General features: G+C 49.5%; 1 protein-coding gene across 1 annotated transcript in view; it reads right to left on the reverse strand.

Annotated features, from left to right (window-relative positions):
- Nucleotides 1–20509, reverse strand: part of ENTPD8 (ectonucleoside triphosphate diphosphohydrolase 8) — a 42669-nt gene extending 22160 nt beyond the window's left edge. The window contains exon 1 of the mRNA XM_083721209.1: nucleotides 20318–20509. The gene's annotated coding sequence lies outside the window, so the exon portion shown is untranslated. The remainder of the gene's footprint in view (nucleotides 1–20317) is intronic.
- Nucleotides 20510–25666: the final 5157 nt, after the last annotated feature.

Consider the following 25666-nt stretch of genomic DNA (forward strand, 5'->3'; position numbering starts at 1 on the left):
AGGTACCATTTTAGCTAATGGGGCCTCCCGCTGCTGCCACTGCGCCGCCGCTGCACGATTTCTGTTCTCATCTTAATCCGAGGTACTATTTCTGGGTTAGTGGTGTCTGTAACCTGAAGCGTCTGTAACCTGAGGTACCACTGTATACCAGGGCAATGCATTTCTGTATGGCTGGAGGCAAACATGAATCACAGAATCATAAAACTGTAGCGCTGGAAGGGACCTAAAGGGTCACCTAATCTGCAGATCACTCCCAAGTGAGTTACTTGCCCAATGGCAGGTACAGTTGGGGCATCGGTAACAAATGCCAATTCTGGGGAAATTCTTATGTTGTAACTGAGCCCAGGATCCTGGGGGATGCAGTTGATGACTTCCACATTTGCACTTTGCTTCTAAATGACGATTCCCCCAATTCTTTCACTATTGAAAATTTTGAAACCAGGGGGGAAAAAAGCCCTGGTATGTGTGGGTATGGGTGTGTGAATCTCTGGCCGACACGTCTGACTGCTGCTTGACTTTGTGCCAGAATCAATTACATGGATCACTAAAGATATCCGAATGGAAAAGAAAGCTCCCAAGGCCACACGGTAGATAAACAGGTGCAATTGGTTTTTCTTTTTCTTTTAACTCCGTAAGTGCTGCTGATGCTGCTGAAGCAGCAGCAGCAGGAACCTAGAAAGCTCTTAGTTCTCACTGGCAGGTAGCTGTGACTGAGAATGGAGTGAGTTGTCTGAGGCCATATAAGTGCTTTCTAAAGGTAATTTAATGCATCTATGGTGGGAGTGACATTTGAACAAGTGATTACTCAGCTCATACCACACCAGCTCTTTGTTTACCAAGCAGAATGTGAATCAGCACTTTTCCTCAGAAGCAATAATAAGAGTCCTGCAAGATTAGGACAAAGGCCCATCCAGTCCTGTTCCCACAGTGGTCAAACAGATGTCCATGGGGAGGCCGCATGCAGGAAGTGAGCGCTAGAGCAACTCTCCCCCACTGGTGATTCCCAGGAACTGTTATCCAGAGTTGCAATGCCTTCACCAGTAGATATAAGGTTGCCATACCCCCAGAATTTCCTGGAGATTCCTGGGATTCGGCAGTCATGTCCAGGCAGAAATCCCTCAAATGTCCAGGAAAACCCAGACGTATGGCAACCCATGTCGGAAATGTAGATTTTGGTGAATTTTCTTAAAAGTGGGTCAAAAATAATTTCTTTGTGTCCAGATTTTCACTTTTTGAAATATGGCAACCCTAGGATAGAACATAGACAGACATGGTGGCTGCCTTTTTGGCTCTGAAAAGGAAGGTTAATGTGTTAGTCTTGGTGGCTACACCAGAGTTTGCTGTGTGGCTTAGCTGAGAACGAACCTGAAGTCTACTATATGTTGTGGCAAGATAAATATGGGGGGGGGGGGCTTGGCAGGTTACGCCAATCCTCTCTTCAAGGAAATAACTGCTGTGCCTTTTTCAGGTTTCCTCCAAATTCCGTTAAACAGCAGGGGACAGAACAGAAGTTGATAATATTAAAATCAATCAATACTTTTCGAGTTTCAAGCCCTCTTTGTGGAATTCCCTGGGGCATTTGGCTGGCCACTGGGAGATCCAGGATTCTGCACTAGATAAGCTATTGATCTGATCCAACAGGACTCCTACTAGTCATGAAAGTTAAGAATGGAGCATCTATGTTCAAATGCAATCTACCTCTACCTCTATATTCTATCAGGTGGTGGGAGCATAGAACTATAGACAGAATGTTGGCTTTATGCCCCTCTTGTGAATTTCAACTAGTTGGGAACTGAATGACTGGCATCCCTGCCTAAAGTTGTTGACTTGTATGGGATGGCTTGTTAAATAGAGAAATAGAGGACGCTGTCAAATAGAGGACATTCCTCAATAACATGCCAGAAATGAGCACCTTAACCTAAGGTTACCAGACCTCCCCGTTTCCCAGGGACAGTCCCCAGATTTACAAATCAGTCCCCTGAAGTTGAAAAGTGTTCCTGGATTCACTGGGAAAAAACCTGGTAACCTTACCTTAACCCACCTCCCCAATCAGACCTTGCCAATTTCTGAAAGGTATTCTCTGCCTGCGTTTTATTTCCTGGCTTAACCTTGCTTGAAAAGTAGAATTTGGCAGTTCACATATCATAAGTGTTTCTTTTCTTTTTAAAAAGATTAAGACACTGTAATCTCACAAAGGACCTCATTGTATGAGAATTGCCTGTCCCTTGCCTGGAGGTTCCTTTCAACTACAATGGCTGATGGCTCTTCTCTCCTCCATCCATTTCTTTCTAAGCCACCTAAAGTTAGTGAAGCAACTGAGGCCACACGTGCACTGTACAATCAAAGCAGTATCATGCCACTTTAAACAGACATGGCTTTCCACAAAGAGTCCTGGGAGCTGTAGTTTGTTAAGAGTGCGAATTGTTCCTTTACAATTCTGGATGTAGTTTAACAGTCAATCCCTCTTCCCAGGGACCTTTGGGAACTATATTTCTGTGAGGGGGTCCCCTAACAACTCTCACACAGTTCCATGAAACCCTGGACAGCTGCTGCCAGTTAGTGTGGGCAGTACTGAGCTAGATCACCTAATGCAGGGGTCAGCAAACTTTTTCAGCAGGGGGCTGGTCCACTGTCCCTCAGACTTTGTGGGGGGCTGGACTATTTGTTGCCATGATTATGACCCACATTTTTGGCAAAAACCCTTATTGGGACCAACCCCAATGTTGCCCAAATGTACTTTGGGGGGGTGTTCCCTCATACACCCACGCTGCTTCCTTTGCGTTTTACACGTTGACAGTTATTATTTCTCTTGTAAGGCGGGGTGGGAGGATGAGGTAAACACGCCATTCCTGTCAGCCCTGGAGAGCATGTGCGTATGCGTGGGTGAAGGGAAAAGCCGTCGGCCACACTAAGTCAGACCAGCGCCACTCAAGCCAAAAATGTTCTTTTTGCTGTGTGAGGGAAGATGAGGCAGCAGCAGCTATTTACCTTTCCATGGCTCACACAGTGTAGCTAACAAGCAGCCTCCCCAGCAGAGCGCAGAACGGATTCAGAGTGCAGCCGCCCAGGCGCTCCCTGCTTCCTCCGGTGGGAAGCACCACCGCCACAGACACTGGCAGGCGTCATTCCCAAGGCACCTCCCACAACTGCCCTTCCTGAGGTCAGTCACCAGCAGTTCCATTGTGGAAATCCAAACTGTGGCTCCTTTTCCCTCTTCCCCACCCCCACCCCGGAAGAAAAGATTGCTGCGTACGCATGACAGATGGAGAAGGGGCTTGCCTCAAGCAGCCGCCTGCCTCACTTTTGACCCCCAAGCCTGGTTGAGTTGCAAAAACCATCGTGCGCGCTATGCCGGCTGCCTGGATTCTCGGACCGTCCATGGGCCAGATCCAAAAGGCCATTGGGCCTGATCCGGCCCGCGGACCTTAGTTTGCCGACCCATGGCCTAATGGATCTGATTCAGCAGCTTCCTTGCCCGTCACCCATTTGACAGCTGGCATAGCTTGTCTAACATTCCCTTTCAAAGAAACTATATATAACAGGCCTTAGATAAATCCACTGCCAATAAATAAGCTCACAAAACCAGGATCAACAAAGGGATCCACCCATATGTTCAACAAGGCCTTGGGCTTCTGCCCAGAAATAAAACCTTGGCAAACAGCACCAGCACATTCCAAAGAGCCAGTCGTGGGCAGGAGGGGCAGGATGTGGATGGAGGAGCACCTGAAGGATTTGATACCAGCCACACCTGCCCATCATGAAATATGCTGCCTTCCCATTGGTCTGTGTAAACCAAGTGTGGTGAGGTAGATCTGGATAGCCAGCGGGTTGTTACCTCCCCCACCCTTGGCAGGTGAAGTCTGACAGCGGGGTGGTGCTGGCCACTTGTCAGTCACCTGGTATCACAATGACATCATCCTCTCTTGCAGGGTTTGAAATCAGCTGATTGCTGGGTCTTTCGGAGTTGTGTATCTGGGTGCACAGGGCTTTGCATGTGCCACTGGCCAGCTGATTGTTACTTCCTGAAAAACCCCTTTTGGGTTGGCTGCATCCTTACATGCCCAGCACTTGATGTGGCTGCGTTGAAATGGCTGGGGTGGAGGCACACTAATTAAGCCAGCAGACCAGGGGCCCTGTACACCTATTCTAACATGCCCTGGGAAGATTGGCAAAGAGGATACTGAGGGAGCCTGATGACTGAGTCCTGTGAGGAAGGGGCAGAGAACCTGCTTTGCATGCAGAAGGTCCCAGGTTCAATCCCCAATGGCATCTCCAGGCAGGGCCAGGAATGTTCTCTTGCCTGAATCCCTGGAGAGCCACTGCCAGCCAGTGCAGACAATACTGAACTAGAAGAACCAATGGGTCTGACTCAGTATAAAGCAGCTTCCTATGTTTTCAGTTTTTTTCAATGACTTTTTATGTTTTAGAAAGTGACAGAAAAACACATTGGAAAGTGTGGGATGAACAAATGACTAATGGGAAGACAAGTAAATGCTCTGTAAGCAGATCAAGATAAACTCAGAATGAATGCTCATTGTCATGTAACTTCCCCACAAACAAACCCGGACAAATACTCAATAAAAGCCAGACCTAGTCTAACCATCACATAAACTTTGTGTAAGGAAATTGGGATTAATTCTGAATGAATGGGCCATTTGGAGAAGCCCCACATCACATATTTCTATTCTATTTTATTCATTTAAGTAAAAGGTAATGGACCGCTGGATGGTTACGTCCAGTCAAAGGCGACTATGGGGTTGCAGCACTCATCTTGTTTTCAGGCCGAGGGAGCCGGCGTTTGTCCACAGACAGCTTTCCAGGTCATGTAGCCAGCATAACTAAACTGCTTTTGGCACAACTGAACACCATGACAGAAACCAGAGAGCCCGGAAATGTCATTTACTTTCCCGCCGGAGCGGTACCTATTTTTCTACTTACACTGGCATGTTTTTGAACTGCTAGGTTGGCAGGAGCTGGGAGCAAGCAACAGGAGCTCACCCCGTCGTGGGGATTCGAACCGCAGACCTTCTGATCGGCAAGCCCAAGAGGCTCAGTGGTTTAGACCACAGCACCACCCGCACCTAGTATTCTATTAATTATATTATATCTAACAATGGAGTGTATGGAATGTTAGGGGAGAGGTAGTACCTCTGGAGGGTGACAGACACATCATGTTCCTTCTGGGGTAGTTTGTCCTCCTTTGGCCCCGACTCTGCACCTAGCTCTCATGTGTGGCTCCTAGAAGTTGTCAGCATGTGACAGCGGCCACAACCCGGGAATGGCTTCAACTGGCCAGCTAGACCCGGTGAAGGTAGCTGATGGGTCTCAAACCCTTGGTGAGTTAGGGACTTCCCTGAATGCAAAGACAGGCTCCGGCAGGTTGAACAGATGGGACCAATAGTAGGTTCAATGGTCAAGAAGGTGGTTTCTGCATGTGCTGTAGAGGGAAGTGAGGGGCAGATGGAAGGCAGCCCATATAGGAAAAGGAAAACTCTGATCCTAAACCTTCAGCTTGTCAATATCTTTCTTAAACTGTGGTGTCCAGAAAAACAAGAACCCCTATGCAGTTTACAATTATATAAAAGAAAACATTGAAATTACTGATAAAAACCAGGTATTCAAAAGATGATTAAAATCAACCCTTGCTAAAAACAAAACAAAACAAAACAAGTCACATCTACATGTCTGGATAGGCTTGACTAAACAAAAATGTTTTAAATAGATGTGGAAGTCACCTGCCTGATGTCAATAGGCAGGGAGTTCCAAAGTGTAGGTACCCCAAGCTAAAATTTCAATTTCTTTCAAGTGTGGAACAAGTATTGCATGGCACTTGTACCAGTGCTGATTCCTGAGAGTGAAGTTGTCAAGTTGGCATGTATGGGGTAAGTTAATCCCACAAGTAAACATAAATACTGTAATACCACATGTAATAATGTAAATAAATTTATGATAAATGAATTGGTCATCCTTTGGTATCCTGCCCTTCCAGTTAAAGGTATGGCACGCATGACATCCCCTTTAACTGTGGCTCAGGGTTCAGTCAGGGGAGTTTGCAAGATAACATCTGGGCCGCAACAGCCTCCTATGCCCTTTAAAATAGTGGCGTTGACATCTCTTACAGCACAAGAACATTGCTGTTTGAACAAGTTTACAGCGGCCTGGCAGGTTGTTCTCCTGCGAGAGCAGGAAATTTTAAAAAACACTTTAAATGTCTAATGCACACAGTCATGTTGTCAGCTGAGGTCTGTCACTACTTTTATTATTATTATTTAATGAAGATGGATCGTGCGATAAGTCTCAAGTCTCACTTTCGAAAGGTTAGGTGCAGTGCATTTTTGCGTCATTTCACTTGAAACAAAGGTATATGGAAAAATCCAACTTGCTTCAGTGGCAGACATGGAAAGCAAGAAAATATAGGACTTTCTCTCTCTCTCTCTCTCTCTCTCTCTCTCTCTCTCTGTGTGTGTGTGTGTGTGTGTGTGTAGGGAAGGTACACGGGGCGGTAGGGATAAAAAAAAATTACTCTGAAACCACACTCGCATATACTTAAATCACCTGTGATATGAGTAATAGCCTAATGCTGAGGAAGGGACAGCTCAATGGTAGAGCACCTGCTTTGCATGCAGAAGGCCCCAGGCTCAATCCCCAGCAGCATCTCCAGATAGGACTGGGAAAAGAGCCAGGAGAGCCACTGGCAGTCAGTGTAGACAATACTGTGCTAGATGGACCAATGGTCTTGCTTGGTATACAAGGCAGCTTTCTATTCATGCCAGTCCTTTATTCAGAACCATGAGGACTGGAACCTTATTCCGCAAGCACTGTCATCCATCCAGATCTTTGGCATGAGGGGTGGAATCTTCAGTGGTAGAGTATCTCCTTTGCAGGCAAAAGGCTGCAGGTTCAATCCCCAGCACCTCCAGTAACAGGTGGAACAGGCCTGAAACCCTGGAGAGCTGCTGCCAGTCAGTGTCCACTATATGGAGCTAGAAAGACCAATGGGTCTGACTGATGCTGATCAGGCAGCTTTCTATGTTCCTATTTTAAAGAAACAGCTCTTTGTTCAGGACTCCGAGGATGAGAATCTTGCTTTATAAAAATTTATATTTAGGGGAAGGGACATAGCTGAGGAGTAGCTTGCATGCAGAAATTCCCAATTCTCACAATCTCTAGGTAGGTCTGGGAGATATCCCCTACCCAAAATCCCTCTGCAAGTAATCAGTTCAGATCTCTGGGTGAGGAGGAAGTAGGAAAGGGGGGAGCAGGACCTCAGTTACTTATGCATTTTTATTTGTTTTTATTGATGTGGGGGAAGCTGACCCCCCACTTGACTATGCCCATGGGAAGAAGGGCAGAATTGCCGTCATCCAGCCCCACACTGGAGTGTGTGTTGTTCAGAAGGGGCCTGTTGCTCCTGTACAATGCTGACCCCTAAACGTAGTGCCCTTGAACTACTAATCTTCCAAACAAATGAAAGAAAATGCAGCCTGCAGTCCTTACTGAGTAAAAACTCAACCTTAGGCACCTGTCTGACATTTAACATCAACAAGCAGCCTGCCCCCCCAAAATCACGCACCCACTGTTCCCTGGGGCTGCAATGGTGCAAAAACGTGGTTACAAAACATGGATCCACATGGATCCTCAGGATCTTTGCATTGGGTCAGCCCAAATTCACCATCAGAGCACATAGCATGTCCATGGCTACAGCCTGCCCCCCCAAAATCACGCACCCACTGTTGCCTGGGGCTGCAATGGTGCAAAAACGTGGTTACAAAACATGGATCCACATGGATCCTCAGGATTTTTGCATTGGGTCACCCCAAATTCACCATCAGATCACATGTCTGTGGCCACAGCATGAAGCACAAAAATGATACATCCACTGTTTCATTCAGAATGTTTTTTCCCCTTGTTTTCCTCCTCTAAAAACGATGTGCGTGTTATGGTCAGGTGCGTGTTATAGAGCGAAAAATACGGTAGTTATATTATGCTTTGTAAAATCACAAAATTATGTTGGTATTTTTTATTTTCCTTGTTTGATGATAGTTACCTTTTAAAATACATTCAGTAATGAGTTAAAACAAATAATTATTACGGTAGTAAAAGAGGCGGCGCGAGTAGTTTTGCTCGGTGCGTGCGACTGGCCCAGCCCCTCTTTCCTTTTCCTCTCTTCTGCTCTCCCGCCGGGCGCCTGAGGGAGAGTTACTTAGCGGTTCTGAGGAGCCGCTGTTGTTTCGGCAGGGGAAAAACCGCCGCCCGTGAACCGCCAAGCTCCCTCTCTCTTTCCAGCCTCTCTCTCTCTCTCTCTCTCTCTCTCTCGCGCTATGGCCAAGGAGGAGGAGAAGCCCTTCAGCCAGTCACTGGCCGAGTGGCGGAGGTTCATCTACAACCCCAACAGTGGCGAGTTCCTGGGGCGAACGGCCAAGAGCTGGGGTGAGGAGGGCGAGCGCGCGCGCGCGCGCGGGGAAGGGAGGGGAGGGGGCGGCCGGCACGAGGGGCGGTGGGAGGCGAGGCGTGGTGGGCACTTGCCTTGCCCACCACGCATCTCTCTCCTTCTCGGTCTCTCTCCCTCCCTCAGCTGGCGAGGGGGCCACGAGGCGGGCGGCAGCAGCAGCAACGGGCCGGGAGCGGATCTTATAAAACGTCCCGGGGCAGGACCCCAGTATGGGCCCCCCCCAATATTTTTTATAAGTCGGCGCCCCTGGACGCGCGCCTATGGAGGCTCCTGCCATAGGCGCGCGTCACCTCTCCAGCGGGGAGAGGGTCGCGGGGGGCTGCTTTAGCACGCACGGGGCTAAAGCAGCCCCCCGCGACCCTCTCCCCGCTGGAGAGGTGACACGCGCTTATGGCAGGAGCCTCCATAGGCGCGCGTCACCTCTCCAGCTGGGAGAGCACGCACGGGGCTAAAGCAGCCCCCCGCGACCCTCTCCCCGCTGGAGAGGTGACGCGTGCCTATGGCAGGAGCCTCCATAGGCGCGCGTCACCTCTCCAGCTGGGAGAGCACGCAGGGGGCTAAAGCAGCCCCCCGCGACCCTCTCCCCGCTGGAGAGGTGACGCGCGCCTATGGCAGGAGCCTCCATAGGCGCGCGTCACCTCTCCAGCTGGGAGAGCACGCACGGGGCTAAAGCGCGACCGTCTCCCGGCTGGAGACGCGGGGCTGGGGCGGGGGAAGCCCGAGCTTCCCCCTCCCCCAGAACGGGACCCAGAGCTCTGGGAGCTTGCGGGGCTGGGGGAGGAGGAAGCCCTCCGCCAGCCTCCAAACCATGTCGGGAGACAGCGGGTGGGCGCGCTACGCCTCTCCCGCTGTCTCCCGAGTTTGCGGGGCTGGCGACAGGGAGGAGCAGGCTTCTCCCCCCGCCAGCCTTCTAGCCAAGTCGGGGGACAGCGGGAAGGGCGCGCTACGCCTCTCCCGCTGTCGCCCGAGTTTGCGGGGCTGGCGACGGGGAAAAGCAGGCTTCTCCCCCCCCCCCCGCCAGCCTTCTAACCAAGTCGGGGGACAGCGGGATGGCGGCGTTCCTTCGGAGGACGCCCCATGCTCCGCGCTGGTGTTGGCCAGCCTTGCGCACCCGAGGGATCTCCCCCCAGGAGCGCAAGGCTTGCGGGCGGCGCAGAGCACGGGGCGCCCTTCGGAGGACGCCCCGTGCTCCGCGCTCGTGTTGGCAAGCCTTGCGCACCCGTGGGGGCGCGTGGGGCGCCCTGAAACAGAGGGTTCCCCATGCTGCGGACTGTAGCCTGCCGCCCGATGCGCGGGGCGCCCTGAAGCAGAGCGCCCCTCGCGCCAGGCAGACATGGGCCAGCCCCACAAGCTCGGGGGACAGCGGGGAGGCGCAGCACCGCCATCCCACTGTTCCCCGACCTGGTTCCCCCCCAAAAAGTAGGTGTGTCCTATGGGACGGAGCGTCCTAAAAATACGGTACTTACTATTTCATAATAAAGTAATTATAAAATACCGGTACTTTCTTTGTGTTTATTTGATGCCTATTAAAGAGAGTTACTTTATATATAGTCAATATAGGCACAGAGTTAATTTTTTAAACATTTTCTAATGGTGGTGTGCCTCGAGATTTTTTTCATGAAACAAGTGTGCCTTTGCCCAAAAAAGGTTGGGAAACACTGGCCTAGACGATAGAAAGATGCGTGAGTGGATTTATGGTCGTATTAAATCATCATATCACATTTGCCTGGTAGGGCTGGACTTTGGTACTATGGTCCCCTGAGCTAGGCCACTGTGCTGGGCTTTGGGAAGGAGGTGAGTGGTTACTGGACACACTCTCCACTCAGTGCCCAGTGTGGGGGAACCGGTGGGGCTGCCCTAAAACAGCTTCTGTACCAGGGAGGAAGTCCCTTTGAACTCAATGGAGAAGACCCATGGAGTACAAAGGGACTTCCTCCCAGGTAAATGTGTCTAGGGCAGGGGTCTGCAACCTTTAAGACAAAAAGAGCCACTTGGACCCGTTTCCGAAGAAAAAACAACAACTGGGAGCCGCAAAACCATTGCGACATTTAAAACAAATATAACACTGCATACATTGTTTCTTAGCCCAATGTTATCCTCGTCATTATAAAAATAACTTTTTTGACACTTTTTAATTATTTTTTGTTTGACCCCTCAGAATTACTCCTCCTCATAGAAATAAACGTTATATTAACAAGTTACCTTTTTTTGAGTGTGTGTTCTTCACTCCCCTTCAAAACAGTAGCTGCAAATTGCAAAGCAATAGCAGCAAATCAGCCAGCGGCAGCCTGTTGGGGCGGCAGCCTGTTGCCCGAAGCACAGGGAGCCCTCCGGAGGGCTCCCCGTGCTTCAGGCGAGTGTCTGCAAGCCTTGCGCGCCCGGCAGGAGCTCCCGTCGGGCGCGCAAGGCTTGGGGCGGCAGCCTGTTGCCCGAAGCACAGGGAGCCCTCCGGAGGGCTCCCCGTGCTTCGGGCGAGTGTCTGCAAGCCTTGCGCGCCCGGCAGGAGCTCCCGTCGGGCGCGCGAGGCTTGGGGCGGCAGCCTGCCGCCCGAAGCACGCGGAGCCCTCCGGAGGGCTCCCCGTGCTTCGGGCGAGTGTCTGCAAGCCTTGCGCACCTGGCAGGAGCTCCCGTCGGGCGCGCGAGGCTTGGGGCGGCAACCTGCCGCCCGAAGCACAGGGAGCCCTCCGGAGGGCTCCCCGTGCTTCGGGCGAGTGTCTGCAAGCCTTGCGCGCCCGGCAGGAGCTCCCGTCGGGCGCGCAAGGCTTGGGGCGGCAGCCTGTTGCCCGAAGCACAGGGAGCCCTCCGGAGGGCTCCCCGTGCTTCGGGCGAGTGTCTGCAAGCCTTGCGCGCCCGGCAGGAGCTCCCGTCGGGCGCGCGAGGCTTGGGGCGGCAGCCTGCCGCCCGAAGCACGCGGACCCCTCCGGAGGGCTCCCCGTGCTTCGGGCGAGTGTCTGCAAGCCTTGCGCACCTGGCAGGAGCTCCCGTCGGGCGCGCGAGGCTTGGGGCGGCAGCCTGCCGCCCGAAGCACAGGGAGCCCTCCGGAGGGCTCCCCGTGCTTCGGGCGAGTGTCTGCAAGCCTTGCGCGCCCGGCAGGAGCTCCCGTCGGGCGCGCGAGGCTTGGGGCGGCAGCCTGCCGCCCGAAGCACAGGGAGCCCTCCGGAGGGCTCCCCGTGCTTCGGGCGAGTGTCTGCAAGCCTTGCGCGCCCGGCAGGAGCTCCCGTCGGGCGCGCAAGGCTTGGGGCGGCAGCCTGCCGCCCGAAGCACGCGGAGCCCTCCGGAGGGCTCCCCGTGCTTCGGGCGAGTGTCTGCAAGCCTTGCGCGCCCGGCAGGAGCTCCCGTCGGGCGCGCGAGGCTTGGGGCGGCAGCCTGCCGCCCGAAGCACAGGGAGCCCTCCGGAGGGCTCCCCGTGCTTCGGGCGAGTGTCTGCAAGCCTTGCGCGCCCGGCAGGAGCTCCCGTCGGGCGCGCTAGGCTTGGGGCGGCAGCCTGCCGCCCGAAGCACGCGGAGCCCTCCGGAGGGCTCCCCGTGCTTCCGGCGAGTGTCTGCAAGCCTTGCGCGCCCGGCAGGAGCTCCCGTCGGGCGCGCGAGGCTTGGGGCGGCAGCCTGCCGCCCGAAGCACGCGGAGCCCTCCGGAGGGCTCCCCGTGCTTCGGGCGAGTGTCTGCAAGCCTTGCGCACCTGGCAGGAGCTCCCGTCGGGCGCGCGAGGCTTGGGGCAGCAACCTGCCGCCCGAAGCACAGGGAGCCCTCCGGAGGGCTCCCCGTGCTTCGGGCGAGTGTCTGCAAGCCTTGCGCGCCCGGCAGGAGCTCCCGTCGGGCGCGCAAGGCTTGGGGCGGCAGCCTGTTGCCCGAAGCACAGGGAGCCCTCCGGAGGGCTCCCCGTGCTTCGGGCGAGTGTCTGCAAGCCTTGCGCGCCCGGCAGGAGCTCCCGTCGGGCGCGCGAGGCTTGGGGCGGCAGCCTGCCGCCCGAAGCACGCGGAGCCCTCCGGAGGGCTCCCCGTGCTTCGGGCGAGTGTCTGCAAGCCTTGAGCGCCCGGCAGGAGCTCCCGTCGGGCGCGCGAGGCTTGGGGCGGCAGCCTGCCGCCCGAAGCACAGGGAGCCCTCCGGAGGGCTCCCCGTGCTTCGGGCGAGTGTCTGCAAGCCTTGCGCGCCCGGCAGGAGCTCCCGTCGGGCGCGCAAGGCTTGGGGCGGGAACAAAGGAAAATGCGCCTCCTCCCCTCGCCTCCACCCCGGAGCCGCGGCAAAGGCGTTAAAGAGCCGCATGCGGCTCCGGAGCCGCAGGTTGCCGACCCCTGGTCTAGGGTGACTGTATGAGGGTGCTGAGGGAACGGGCCTGTTCCTGGGGCTGCACTGATGCTTCTACCCTTAAAAAACAATCTCTTGAGGAAAGTTCCCCCCAAATCAACCCCAGTCTTGCTCTTACAAGCTCTTCTGCTTCAACTTTCTTCAAGGATCATCATCGGAATCTGAAGGCAGAATCAATACATTACTGGGCCACACCATACACTTAAAGTGCTATGGTACCAGTCATGGCTTCCTGCCAAGAATTCTGTGAAGTTTGTAGTTTGTTGAGGGTGCTCAGAGATGTCAGGAGACATCCCATTACCCTCTCAGAGCTACAATTCTGAGAGTGGTTTAACAGTCAGTATCTCTTCACAGGAACTCTGGGAATTGTAGCTCTGGGAAGGGAACAAACCAGAGCTCCCAAATTCTTTGAGGGAACTTAGACTATTTCAAGTGGTATAGTGGTGCTTTAAATGTATGAACATGGCCTTAGAAGCCGGTGTGCTTTTAGTAACAGACTGACAAGAAAAAACATCTGAAACTCATCAAGCTGCAGACTCCTGTGCATAACATGTAATATTATCTGTCCTCCTACAGAGGTGATATTCTGCATTTTGAAAGGAGGCTGGCCTTGGTGGACAATATTGTTTCCGGAACGATATGCAAAGCAGCACCCATATATGCTATGTATAATAATTCACTTTTGAAAGTACTGGTTCTCTCTCTCTCTCCCCCCCCCCCCCCGTTTTCTTTTACTTGCACTGATCTCCAACCTTGTAAAGGACTTTATTAGAAAGAATGCTTATCTCCTCTCTGATCAGCCTATCACTGTTTTTGATTGAGACTGCTGGCTGGTGTTCTGCAAGAGCTGGATTAAACATCCGGTTCTAATATAAGCAGAGTAAAGTTTTAAGGTTGTTCCTAGTAATCGTAGAAGGCTTGGGTGATTACCATGAAGGGACCCTGCATTTCTGAATCTGCCATTGCACTGCTGGAGAGGCAAAGAGAGAGAGAGAGAGAGACCTTGACAAGCAACAGTTCCTATGATTCTCTCTCTCTCTCTCTCTCTCTCTCTCTCTCTCTGTGTGTGTGTGTGTGTGTGTGTGTGTGTGTGTGTGTGTTAAATGCATGATGTATGGCAGCCTTAGCGATTACAAATGAAATCTGAAGAAGCCGCAAGTTTAACATTGCAGCCCCACTGAGTTTAATGCAAGTTATTTTCAGGCTGTGTTGACTGGTGCTCATTGGGACTGGTTGGGCAGAAGGCAGGGAGCTAAACAGAGGGTCGCACCATAGCTGCTGGCAGAGCAGAGCCAGGTAAGTTTTATCCCCATGCTCTTCCCTGCAGAGTTAAAGGCAACACTGAGACTAAGGAGAGGAAGTAAGCTGACAGCTTGGGCCATCTCCTAGACTGGTTGTAAGTAGGAAGGCAGGAATGGGGGTGAAGGGAGTGGGCAGGGGGGTGCATTGACAGTTGGAAGGCAACGCCTGGAGAGCAGGAGGAGAAATGCATCTGGAGCAAATAAGATATGCAGGCTTGGCTGATAAGCGAAAGGAGTGCACTGCCAAAATGCTCTGGCAACACCCAATGAGGCCATAAGGCAAAGGGGGGAATATGATATGATAAGTTACTGGTGGTGGGGTGGTTGGGAGGTGCTGCGAGGGTATAAAAACTGCTTGCTTACGTGTTTTAGACCCCCCCAGCCTTTGGAAATAATTCCGCTGGTGGTCTCTGGGCAGATCACAATAAACTTTTTCTCCGAAGGAACTGAATCCCTGGTGCTTCTTTGTCACCTCTGCGTCCTGGGTAAGCGGGCAAATGGATCCCAAGTAATTAAGGCTTCAGGGGAAGTGGCTGAGGGCAGACTGAAGTCAGTGAGACTGTGCCATATTTGCACTAATGGACTAGTCTCCATTGCTCCTGGGTGTGTACAGGATTGCAGCCTAAATTCATGGACCTTTAAAGTCCTTTGTGGCGCAGGGCCCTCATATCTGCGGGACCGCTTCTCCTGGTATGCCCTGCAGAGGACCTTAAGGTCCATGAATAACCATAGTTTAGAGGTCCCGGGCCCTAAGGAAGTCAGACTATCCTCCACCAGGGTCAGGGCCTGTTCAGTGATGGCTCCGACCTGGTGGAATGCTGTCCCATGAGACCAGGGCCCTTCAGGATTTAACCTCCTTCCGTCGGGCCTGTAAGACAGAGCTATTCCACCTGGCCTTTAATTTGAACTCAGCCTGATCTTTTATTTCCCTTCCCTTCTCTTCCCTCTCCCTCCCCTTTTATGAGGATTACCCACTCTGAGACCCCACAACTAATTCTCCCCTGGCGGTGGCCCAAGTAGGACTAATTCAGCCAGCTAGCCCTGGTGACTATTGAATGCTTATTATATGGATTTCCCCCAAAGTGATTTCTGAACTTTGAATTTTATTGTTATTCATGTTTTTATACTGTATTTTATGCTGCTTTTACAATTAAGTGTTTTAAATTTGTTGTTAGCCACCCTGAGCCCAGTTTTTGAACCAGGAACGGTGGGGTATAAATAAAATTTTTTTATTATTATTAATCTTATATCAACCACAAAGTCACTCAATCATAGAAAGTCATAGAATCTTAAGAGTTGGAAGGGACCACGGGGGTCATTTACTTCAACTCCCTGCAATGCAGGAATCTTTTCCTCCAACATGGGGCTCAAACCCACGATTCTGAAACTATGAAGTTAAGAATCTCATGCTCAACTGAGCCATGGGCCTGGTCTGTAATTGGTAGTCAACTGGGAGGTGTCCCACACAAGTAGGGAAGTGTCGTTGCTCAGTGGTAGAGCATTTGCCTTGCATGCAGGAAGTCTCAAGTTAAAGTCCTACCCATGTACTACTGGGAAAAACTCCCCGCCTGAAACCCTGGAGAGCTGCTGCCAATCAGAGTAGACAATACTGAGCTAGGTAGATCAATAGTCTACCTAGCTGTCATCATGACAGCTTCCTAAGTAGACCCTGGACCTAAGCTGGTTCATTCCATGGTATCACTCACCATTTTTATTTTATGTAGAGAAAATGATTGGCAGGAATACACCTGAAGGAGGACAGAGCTCCTATAATGATGATAATAATTATGTAATTGGCAATGTGAGTCATACTTTCCCTTTGATTTCCATGGGTCTGCTCTGTATATGATTTATTTGAACTGTATGTCAACATAATCTTATCCAAATAATGATTTATTTGTACTGTATCAACATAATCATATCCAGATGTTAGTCACACTTAAGCCCGTCTATTTTTTTTACTTCCTCTGTACATGACTTATTTGGAAATCACTTTTAAAACCATTATTATAATAAACATGTATCTTGCTTTCTCTTTATAGCTACAAACAATTGATGAAACCAAATCAGAATAAAACATCGTATAAACAAAAAAGATCATGGAAAATAGTAGCAAGGAGAGGAAACATAAGCAGAATAGTTGTCTGGAATATGAGGTGCGGAACCGTTCGCCGTTTGTGGATGAGGGAACTTTACAGATAGGGTTTATCACCTCTCAGTGCTGCAGAAACTAGAGAACCTGCCCTGGCCAGAATTCTCTTTTCTATGAAACTGTTAAAATGATGGAGCTTTAAGAGATGGGTAGAGGCATTTCTATACTCTTATTACGTTGGGGAGGCAAATGTGTTGCTGATATGTGTGTGGGATGTTTGCTGTATCCCTCAGACCTGAGAACCAAATACGGCCCTCCATTTCTTTCTTTCTTTCTTTCTTTCTTTCTTTCTTTCTTTCTTTCTTTCATTCATTTCTATCCCACCTTACTCCCAAATTGGGATTCAAGGTGGCTCACAGCATTAAAAAACTTCAGTTGTAAAATATAGAGTCATAAAAACAGACTAGTTAAAAACAATAATTGAAATACATCAGAACACATTTGGAACCAGTTACTAAAATCCTGCTTGTCTGGACCACAGCCCAGTCAGTGGTCAGTGTCACCTGCTCCTTAAATTTCCAAAGGTCTGTCTGGACAGGAAGGCTTTAGCCTACCTGTGGAAGGATAACAAAGAGGAAGCCGGTCTAACGTTCCCTTCAACATTCCTCAGGTGAAAATAGGGACATTTTCAGCTAACCCTCCTCAAACCCCCATTCCACCCCCACCCCCCAGCATGTCCTATCAGAAGAAGAAGACCACCACTTCACCAACGGCACACAGCACACACACCTTCCACCATCCTGAGAAAAAACCTTAATCCCAATTTTATTTTATACTTTGGTAGATTTACAAAAAGAAATACACACACTAATAAAAAAATTGTAGAAAAGGGCAAGATAATCACCCCCTTTTATTGTCCTTTCTGGGTTCCCCAACCACTGCCACAGTGTCCTTTATCTTGGCAGATCAAGAGGAGCAGGTGACAGCAAAGGTTGCAAGGTTTTTAGCTGGGGCAATCAGAATAAGATCCACTGTTTCACTATTTAATGCAAAATCCTAAAATGTATTTTATATAATCGACTTTTTATTTCTATTCTTTGTATATCGTATTGTTGTTTTATTGCTATGGCCGATGGCTGACAAAATAAAGATTCATTCATTCAGGGCAAGATTAGGCACGGATGCACAAAACATTTGTGCAATTTATAGTTGTAAAACTACAACTAATCCAGAATGTGGCAGCTAGACTGGTGACTGGGAGCGGCCTCTGAGACCATATAGCACCGGTCCTGAAAGACCTGCATTGGCTCCCCGTACACTTCTGAGCACAATTCAAAGTGTCGTTGCTCACCTTGAAAGCCCTAAACGGCTTTGGCCCAGTTTACCTGAAGGTGCGTTTCCACCTCCATCATTCAGCCCAGACACTGAAGTCCATCTCCGAGGGCCTTCTGGCGGTTCCCTCACTGCAAGAAGCGAGGTTACAGGGAACCAGGCAGAGGGCCTTCTTGATGGTGGCACCCACCCTGTGGAATGCTCTCCCTTCAAATGACAAGGAAATAAACAACTATTTGACTTTTAGAAGACATCTGAAGGCAGCCTGTTTTGGGAAGTTTTTAATGTTTTAAGTTTTTTTCTGTTTTTAATGTTCTGCTGAAAGCCGCCCAGAGTGGCTGGGGAAACACAGCCAGATGGGCGAGATAGAAATAATAAAGTAGTAGTAGCAGTAGTTGTTAAATAAATGAAACTGCCATTGGAGGCTGTGGCAATCAGTTTAAGAATTGGTGCCAGAGTTTGCTTTTCTCCTCTAAAGCAGGCTGCAAATGCACTAAATAAATGCTTTGCCTGGGGATACATGGCAGCTGTACCATCATTTTGACAAGGAATGCTGCCATTATCTCAGCCTACAGTGGAGCCAAGACACAAGTCATTTTCTGCAAATCAGAGCAGGAAGAAAACTACAATGATTGCCATTTTGCTACCATACCAGGTTCAAGGTACAGTGGTACCTCAGGTTAAGAACTTAATTTGTTCTGGAGGTCCGTTCTTAACCTGAAACTGTTCTTAACCTGAGGTACTGCGCTGCCGCTGTGCAATTTCTATTCTCACCCTGAAGCAAAGTTCTTAACCCGAGGTACTATTTCTGGGTCTCGGCCCAGTATACCTGAAGGAGTGTCTCCACCCCCATCGTTCTGCCCGGACGCTGAGGTCCAGCGCCGAGGGCCTTCTGGTGGTTCCCTCATTGCGAGAAGCAAAGCTACAGGGAACCAGGCAGAGGGCCTTTTCGGTAGTGACGCCCGCCCTGTGGAATGCCCTCCCATCAGATGTCAAAGCGATAAACAACCACCTGACATTCAGAAGACATCTTAAGGCAGCCCTGTTCAGGGAAGTTTTTAATGTATGATATTTTAGTGTATTTTTGGTTTCTATGGAAGCCGCCCAGAGTGGATGGGGAAGCCCAGCCAGATGGGCGGGGTACAAATAATAAATTATTATTATTATTATTCTGGGTTAGTGGAGTTAGTGGAGTCTGTAATATGAAGTGTCTGTAACCTGAAGCGTCTGTAACCCAGGGTACCACTGTACTTGTGTTAATCCACAAAGTCCTAAACAGCCTGAGCCCAGGGTACCTTCAGGATTATCTGATCCCTTACGCGCCATCTCAGTTGCTGAGAACCTCTTAATGGGCCACTTCCAGTGGTGCCCCACATCTCTGAGGTTGGTCTTCACTAGGAGCAAGCCTTTAGTGTGGCAGGCTCTGCCCTGGAGAACTCCCTGCCAGCAGAGGTTTGGCAGACATCTTCTAAAAACTAAAAACACTTAGACAGGCCTCCGCAGGATGAAACTTTATTTTAACCTAGTGGTATTTACTGTTGTTTTACTGGGTTTTTTTATTATGTTTTATTTTGCTTTTTACTGATTATGATTTTGTTGACTTGATTCACTTTTATGAAAAGTTCAGATTACATATCAACATTTAATCAATAAAATAAATAAACAAACAAACAGAGCACCACTTTGTATGAATGAAAGTAAAAGAACCATGCTGGATCAGAACCAGATCCCATGAAATATCTGCTTCCCATTTCCCATAACGACCCGCAAGGATCCTACAGGCAGGGCATGAAAGCAACTGCCTGCTCCCACCATTGCTTCCCATCTAATTGGCATTTGAAGATAGACTGCTCCTGAACCTAGATGCTCTGTAACTATCATGGCTAGCAGCCATGTTGATATTACAAGGGAACTAACAGGCAGCATGCTTGGCCAATAGTCAATCTTCCATTAATGTGCATATACACACATACACATATATGCTTTCGTAGATTTTCACGGGTACAGGAATGCAGGTTTTGGTGTCCTCGGATGTCTTCCCGTGTAAAAGTTGGGGTGTCTAGGCGACGTTTCGACGAGGTCTCACTCGTCATCTTCAGGCTGGTGCTTTCGGCTTCTTGTTACTGGAACAAGAAGCCGAAAGCACCAGCCTGAAGATGACGAGTGAGACCTCGTCGAAACGTCGCCTAGACACCCCAACTTTTACACGGGAAGACACCCGAGGACACCAAAACCTGCATACACATATATATATATATTCATATAAAAAGAGCTCCCCAACACAGTAGCCAACCAATTGCTGGCTGCTGAGCAACAGCCACATCTTAATATTGTTGCCCAGCAACTGGCACTCTTGAATGCACAGAGATACACTGCCCCTGAACATGGAAGTTCCATTTCCCCATCATGACTAGTAGTCATGGACAGAACTCTGATCATAACCCAAACTTCTTTTCACATCACTAAAACCTAGGGGCTACCATCGCCACAGCCCACACCTTAGAGGTCTTCCAATAACATGTGTACAATCTGTACGCAAACAGCTGAGCTGTACAAATCAAGGGGGCACACACTGTTCCACACAAACACTTGCAAATGTCTAGAGACAAGTTTGTAGCTGAGCTGAGTATGATGTGTGAACAAGCCTCTTGTGGCAGCATGTTCCGCAAGATAACTGGGAGCGGCAGTCCTTTCTTACAGCTGTTCTGAACCTCCTGAATGGGGCTCCTGATTTTAGTAATGATTAAGAGAGAGAAAGAGAAAACTTATTTTGCTACCCACTTTCCCCATACCTGCCTTTGGTGTGTGCGTGGTAAGAGGGGGCCCCGCTCCACTTACCTCCAGGGGGCAGAAGAGGCAAGCTGGATGACCCCGAGCAGGAATGCAGCTAGCGAACCGTCTGATCCCGTCGCCACCAAACAAAGCTTATTCAGGTGGATGTGCCACTGTACAAAGGTTGCCTTCTTGTAGATATTGATGCAGCCAATCATGCCCTCCTCCGCCTCCGCCTCCCTCCCTCCCTGTCATTGGAACTGGGACTCTGCTTTGCCTGCCCATTTCTGTGTCGTGGACGCCCAGTTGAGCAACACCTCTTTGGCACATCCTGCCCACAGGTTTTGTTTACAAGCCGGGGCCTTGGCAAGGCGATTTCCCTAGTGGAGCATGTCAAGCAAGAATTTCCTTGATGCATGTACAATTGAGGGTCAAGGAGATGGTGTTTTCTTTTCCTGTTTCTAAGTATGGCAGGTGAGCAGTCACCTGTGCCAAACTGGGAGGGAGGGAGAGAGGGAGGGAGGGAGGGCTCCAGTGACAGACAAAGTCAGCCTTTTTCCCTAGGTAAGGAGGCCCATAGCTAAGCTCACATGCCTTATCGTGCCAGAAGATTTGGATTCAAATACCAGGCATCATCAGGTAGGGTGGGAAGGAGCCCTGTCTGTAATAACAATTATAATAATAATTATAATAATAATTCCACCGGTGGCAGAAAACTCATTTTGAATTGAACCAGACACGGGTTAGAGCTCAACATCTAGCCTACCAAGTGGTGATAGCGACAGCGAAAAGGACTTTCTTCACTGCCTCTATTGCATCTGCAGAAAATAGCAGCAGGAGACTCTTTCAATTTAATGGAACCACCTTAGGCATTCGGGCCTGGTAAAGACCCCAAGATCTCTTGCAACGATTTTGCAAAGTTTTTTGCAAATAAAGTCGTTCAGATTTGGAAAGAGGTAGACTTTACCGTGGGAGCAGGGCCGGGGCAGGAGAGTGCTGGAGTCCGGTCTAGTTGAGTTGCATGGAATCAATTCCAATCTGTTACCTCCAAGGATGTGGACAGGCTGCTTGGACGAGTGAAACCAACCCTCTGTCTCCTTGATCCTTGCCCATCCTGGCTAATAAAAGCGAGCTGGGAAGGGCTGGGCGATGGACTCTGCAGGATTCTGCAGGGCAATGGGCTCTGTGAGGGAGCCTTCCCAGACCCGCTGAAAGAGGAGGTCATTATCATTAAACCGCTTCTTAAAAAAACATGTTTAGACTCAGCCAATATGGCCAACTATTGCCCAGTCTCAAATCTTCCATTCTTGGGCAAGGTGATTGAGCAGGTGGTTGCTGAACAACTCCAAGCACATCTGGAGGATGTGGACCATTTGGATCCCTTCCAGTTGGGATTAATACCTCATCATGGGACTGAAAGAGCCTTGGTCGCGTTGGGCAATGATCTCTGGTGGGCTAGGGACAAAGGTGAGAGCTGTTTCCTAGTTCTGTTGGATCTCTCAGCAGCCTTTGATACCATCGACCATAACATCCTTCTGGACCATCTAGAGGAGCTGGGGGCACTGTTATACTGTGGTTCCGTTCCTTCATCCTGGGCCATGTCCAGAAAGTGGGGGGGGGGATGAGTGTTCAGACCCCTGGGCTCTCACTTGTGGGGTGCCTCACGTTCCGTCCTCTTCCCCATGCTTTTTAACATCTACATGAAGCCCCTGGGAGAGATCATCAGAGGAGTTGGACTGGGTGTTCACTAATATGCGGATGATGCCCAGCTCTACCTCTCTTTTAAATTGGAACCAGTGAGGGCAGTGAAGGTCCTGTGTGAGTGTCTGGAGGCGGTTGGAGGATGGATGGTGGCTAACAGATTGAGGTTGAATCCTGACAAGACAGAAGTACTGTTTGGGTGCACAGAGGGCAGCCGGGTGTGGAGGACTCCCTGGTCCTGAATGGGGCAACTGTGCCCCTGAAGGAGCAGGTGCACAGTCTGGGAGTCATTTTGGACTCACAGTTGTCCATGGAGGCACAGGTCAATTCTGTGTCCAGGGCAGCTACCAGCTCCATCTGGTGCGCAGGCTGAGACCCTCCCTGCCCGTGGACTGTCTCGCCAGAGTGGTGCATGTTCTGGTTATCTCCCGCTTGGACCACTGCAATGCACTGTATGTAGGGATACCTTTGAAGGTGACCCGGAAACTACAACTAATCCAGAATGTGGTAGCTATACTGGTGACAGGGAGTGGCTGCCAAGACCATATAACACCGGTCCTGAAAGACCTACATTGGCTCCTAGTACGTTTCCGAGCACAATTCAAAGTGTTGGTGGTCACCTCGAAAGCCCTAAACAGCCTCGGCCCAGTATACCTGAAGAAGCGTCCCCGCCCCCACCGTTCAGCCCGGACACTGGGGTTTCTGGCAGTTCCCTCACTGTGAGAAACGAAGTTACAGGGAACCAGGCAGAGGGTCTTCTTGGTAGTGGTGCACGCCCTGTGGAACGCCCTCCCATCAGATGTCAAAGAAATTAACAAGTATCTGACGTTTAGAAGACATCTAAAGGCAGCCCTGTTTAGGGAACTTTTTAATGACTGATGTTTTAATGTATTTTTAATCTTTTGTTGGAATCCGCCCAGTGTGTCTGGGGAAACCCAGCCAGATGGGCGCAGTATTAATAATGTATAATTATAATTATAATTACAATCATAATCATAACCATATTCATAATAATTTAACCCAGAGGAACTGCTGCCAGTCAGTGTCAGGAAGACAGACTTACAGTTGAATCTTAGGCTGCACTCACACGGCAGTTTATTGCATTTCCCCAGTGTTTCTGTAACTCTTAATTTCCATTTTGAATGAATGAATGAAACTTTATTTGCATCAGCCATCAGCCATAGCTACAAAAGAACATTGCAATATACACAGAACAAAATAAAAAGTCGATTATATAAAACACAGTTTAGAGTCCTGAATGAGCAGTCAAACAGTGGACCTTATTCTGATTGCCCCAGCTAGAAGCCTTGCGACCTTTGCTGTCATCTGCTCCTCTTGATCTGCCAGGAGTAAAGACACTGTGGCAGTGGTTGGGCAACCCGGGAGGGACAGTAAAAAAGGGGCGATAATCTCGTTCCTCAGGTCTTTGTAAAGAGTGCAAGCTAGGAGGGCATGCACCACTGATTCGGTGCTGCCATCTCCACAGGGACATAAGCGTTTTTCATATGGAATCTGTTGGAATCGTCCCTCAAGCACAGCCAAGGGCAGTACATTCAGTCTTGTGAGGGTAAAGGCACGTCTGCATTTTTTAAATTGCTAGATAGGGAGCCAGAGAATCAAAGTGGGAGGATGGAAAATGGTCATACCATGGGCAAAATTTCCTTATTGTGGCCAAGTTGTTCTGACGCTCGATATCATTTAGGCTGTGGGGATAAACCACAAGAGAGAAGTTTTTGATTGACAGTTTTAGACCAGGCACTCTTGTGACAGTCTTGTTGCACTAGGGGTATTAGACCAAAGAGATATGAGTTTAGGCCAGTTGAGTGCCAGTCCAAATCTGAGCCCCCTATAATAGCTGTGCTAGGGGTTTAGTTTGGAACACTTCCAGGTTATATGTTTGCAACCTTTTGTGTGGAAAAAGCATGTCAGAATTTTGGTGCTTTGGGGTGCTTTTTCTTTTGCACATTTCTGGTGTGCTCCCCATGACCTTGTGGACTGGAAAATAAGGCCAAGATATTTGAAAACTTTGACCTGTTTGATTGGCTGGTTGTCCATATGCCATCTATGGGCTCTAAAGTTTCTTGAGAAGACCATGACTTTGGTTTTCTTGTAATTCACGGCCAGCTGTTCTCTCTGGCAATACCCTGAAAATGCTCTGATTAGTCTTTTTAGGCCTACTTTTGTATGAGATAGGAGAATCGCTTCATCTGCATATAGTAGAATTGAGATGGGTTTTCTGGCCAGTGGGCTTGATACCCTGGAGATGTTAGGCACTGGACAATGTCATTTATATATAAGTTGAACAGTGCTAGGATACACCCTTGCTTAACTCCCTTTGTAGCTGGTACACATCCTGTAAGTTGACCATTTGTGGAGCGGCGCACTTTCAGCACAGTATCTTTGTATAAGCATTTAATCAGGTACAGTACTCTTTTGCCTATGGTTGAGTTCAGCTTCACCCATAGTCTTACTTGCGAGATTGAGTCAAATGCAGTTTTCAAGTCAATGAAAGCTGCATAGATCACATCATGTGGTTTCTTAGCATACTTATCTATGAAATGTGCTTGTTGTTGTTGTTGTTTAGTCATTTAGTCGTGTCCGACTCTTCGTGACCCCATGAACCAGAGCACGCCAGGCACTCCTGTCTTCCACTGCCTCCCGCAGTTTGGTCAAACTCATGCTGGTAGCTCCGAGAACACTGTCCAACCATCTTGTCCTCTGTTGTCCCCTTCTCTTTGTGCCCTCCATCTTTCCCAACATCAGGTTCTTTTCCAGGGAGTCCTCTCTTCTCATGAGGTGGCCAAAGTATTGGAGCCTCAGCTTCAGGATCTGTCCTTCCAGTGAGCACTCAGGGCTGATTTCCTTAAGAATGGATAGGTTTGATCTTCTTGCAGTCCAATGGGACTCCCAAGAGTCTCCTCTAGCACCATAATTCAAAAGCATCAATTCTTTGGCGATCAGCCTTCCTTATGGTCCAGCTCTCACTTCCATACATCACTACTGAGAAAAGCATGGCTTTAACTATACGGACCTTTGTTGGCAAGGTGATGTCTCTGCTTTTTAAGATGCTGTCTAGGTTTGCCATTGCTTTTCTCCCAAGAAGCAGGCATCTTTTAATTTCGTGACTGCTGTCATCATCTGCAGTGATCATGGAGCCCAAGAAAGTAAAATCTCTCACTGCCTCCATTTCTTCCCCTTCTATTTGCCAGGAAGTAATGGGACCAATGGCCATAATCTTCCTTTTTTTGATGTTGAGCTTCAGACCATATTTTGTGCTCTCCTCTTTCACCCTCATTCAGAGGAAAATTGGGAAAGGAGTAAGACAAGGCTGTATATTGTCTCCCTGCTTATTATACGCAGAATTCATCATGCAAAAGGCTGGAATGGATGAATCCCAAGCCAGAATTAAGTTTGCCGTAAGAATATCAACAACCTCAGATATGCAGATGACACAACTTTGATGGCAGAAAGTGAGGAGGAATTAAAGAACCCCTTAATGAGATGAGCTAGGACAAAGCAATGATCTAGGGTAGATCTGCCTTGCCTAAATCCTTCTTGCTCTTCGGCGAGAATAGCCTCAGCATCTATCTAGTAGGATAGATTGTATATGAGCTTTCCCATGATGTAAAAATCACTTCTGGAAACATTATTCTTCAACCAGGCCTTTGGCTGACTATCATTGTGTGACCTTTTAAATTGGGTTTTTTGTGTGTG

This window comes from Podarcis gaigeae, assembly GCF_964106915.1.
Source record: "Podarcis gaigeae genome assembly, chromosome: Z".
Taxonomy (NCBI): Eukaryota; Metazoa; Chordata; class Lepidosauria; order Squamata; family Lacertidae; genus Podarcis; species Podarcis gaigeae.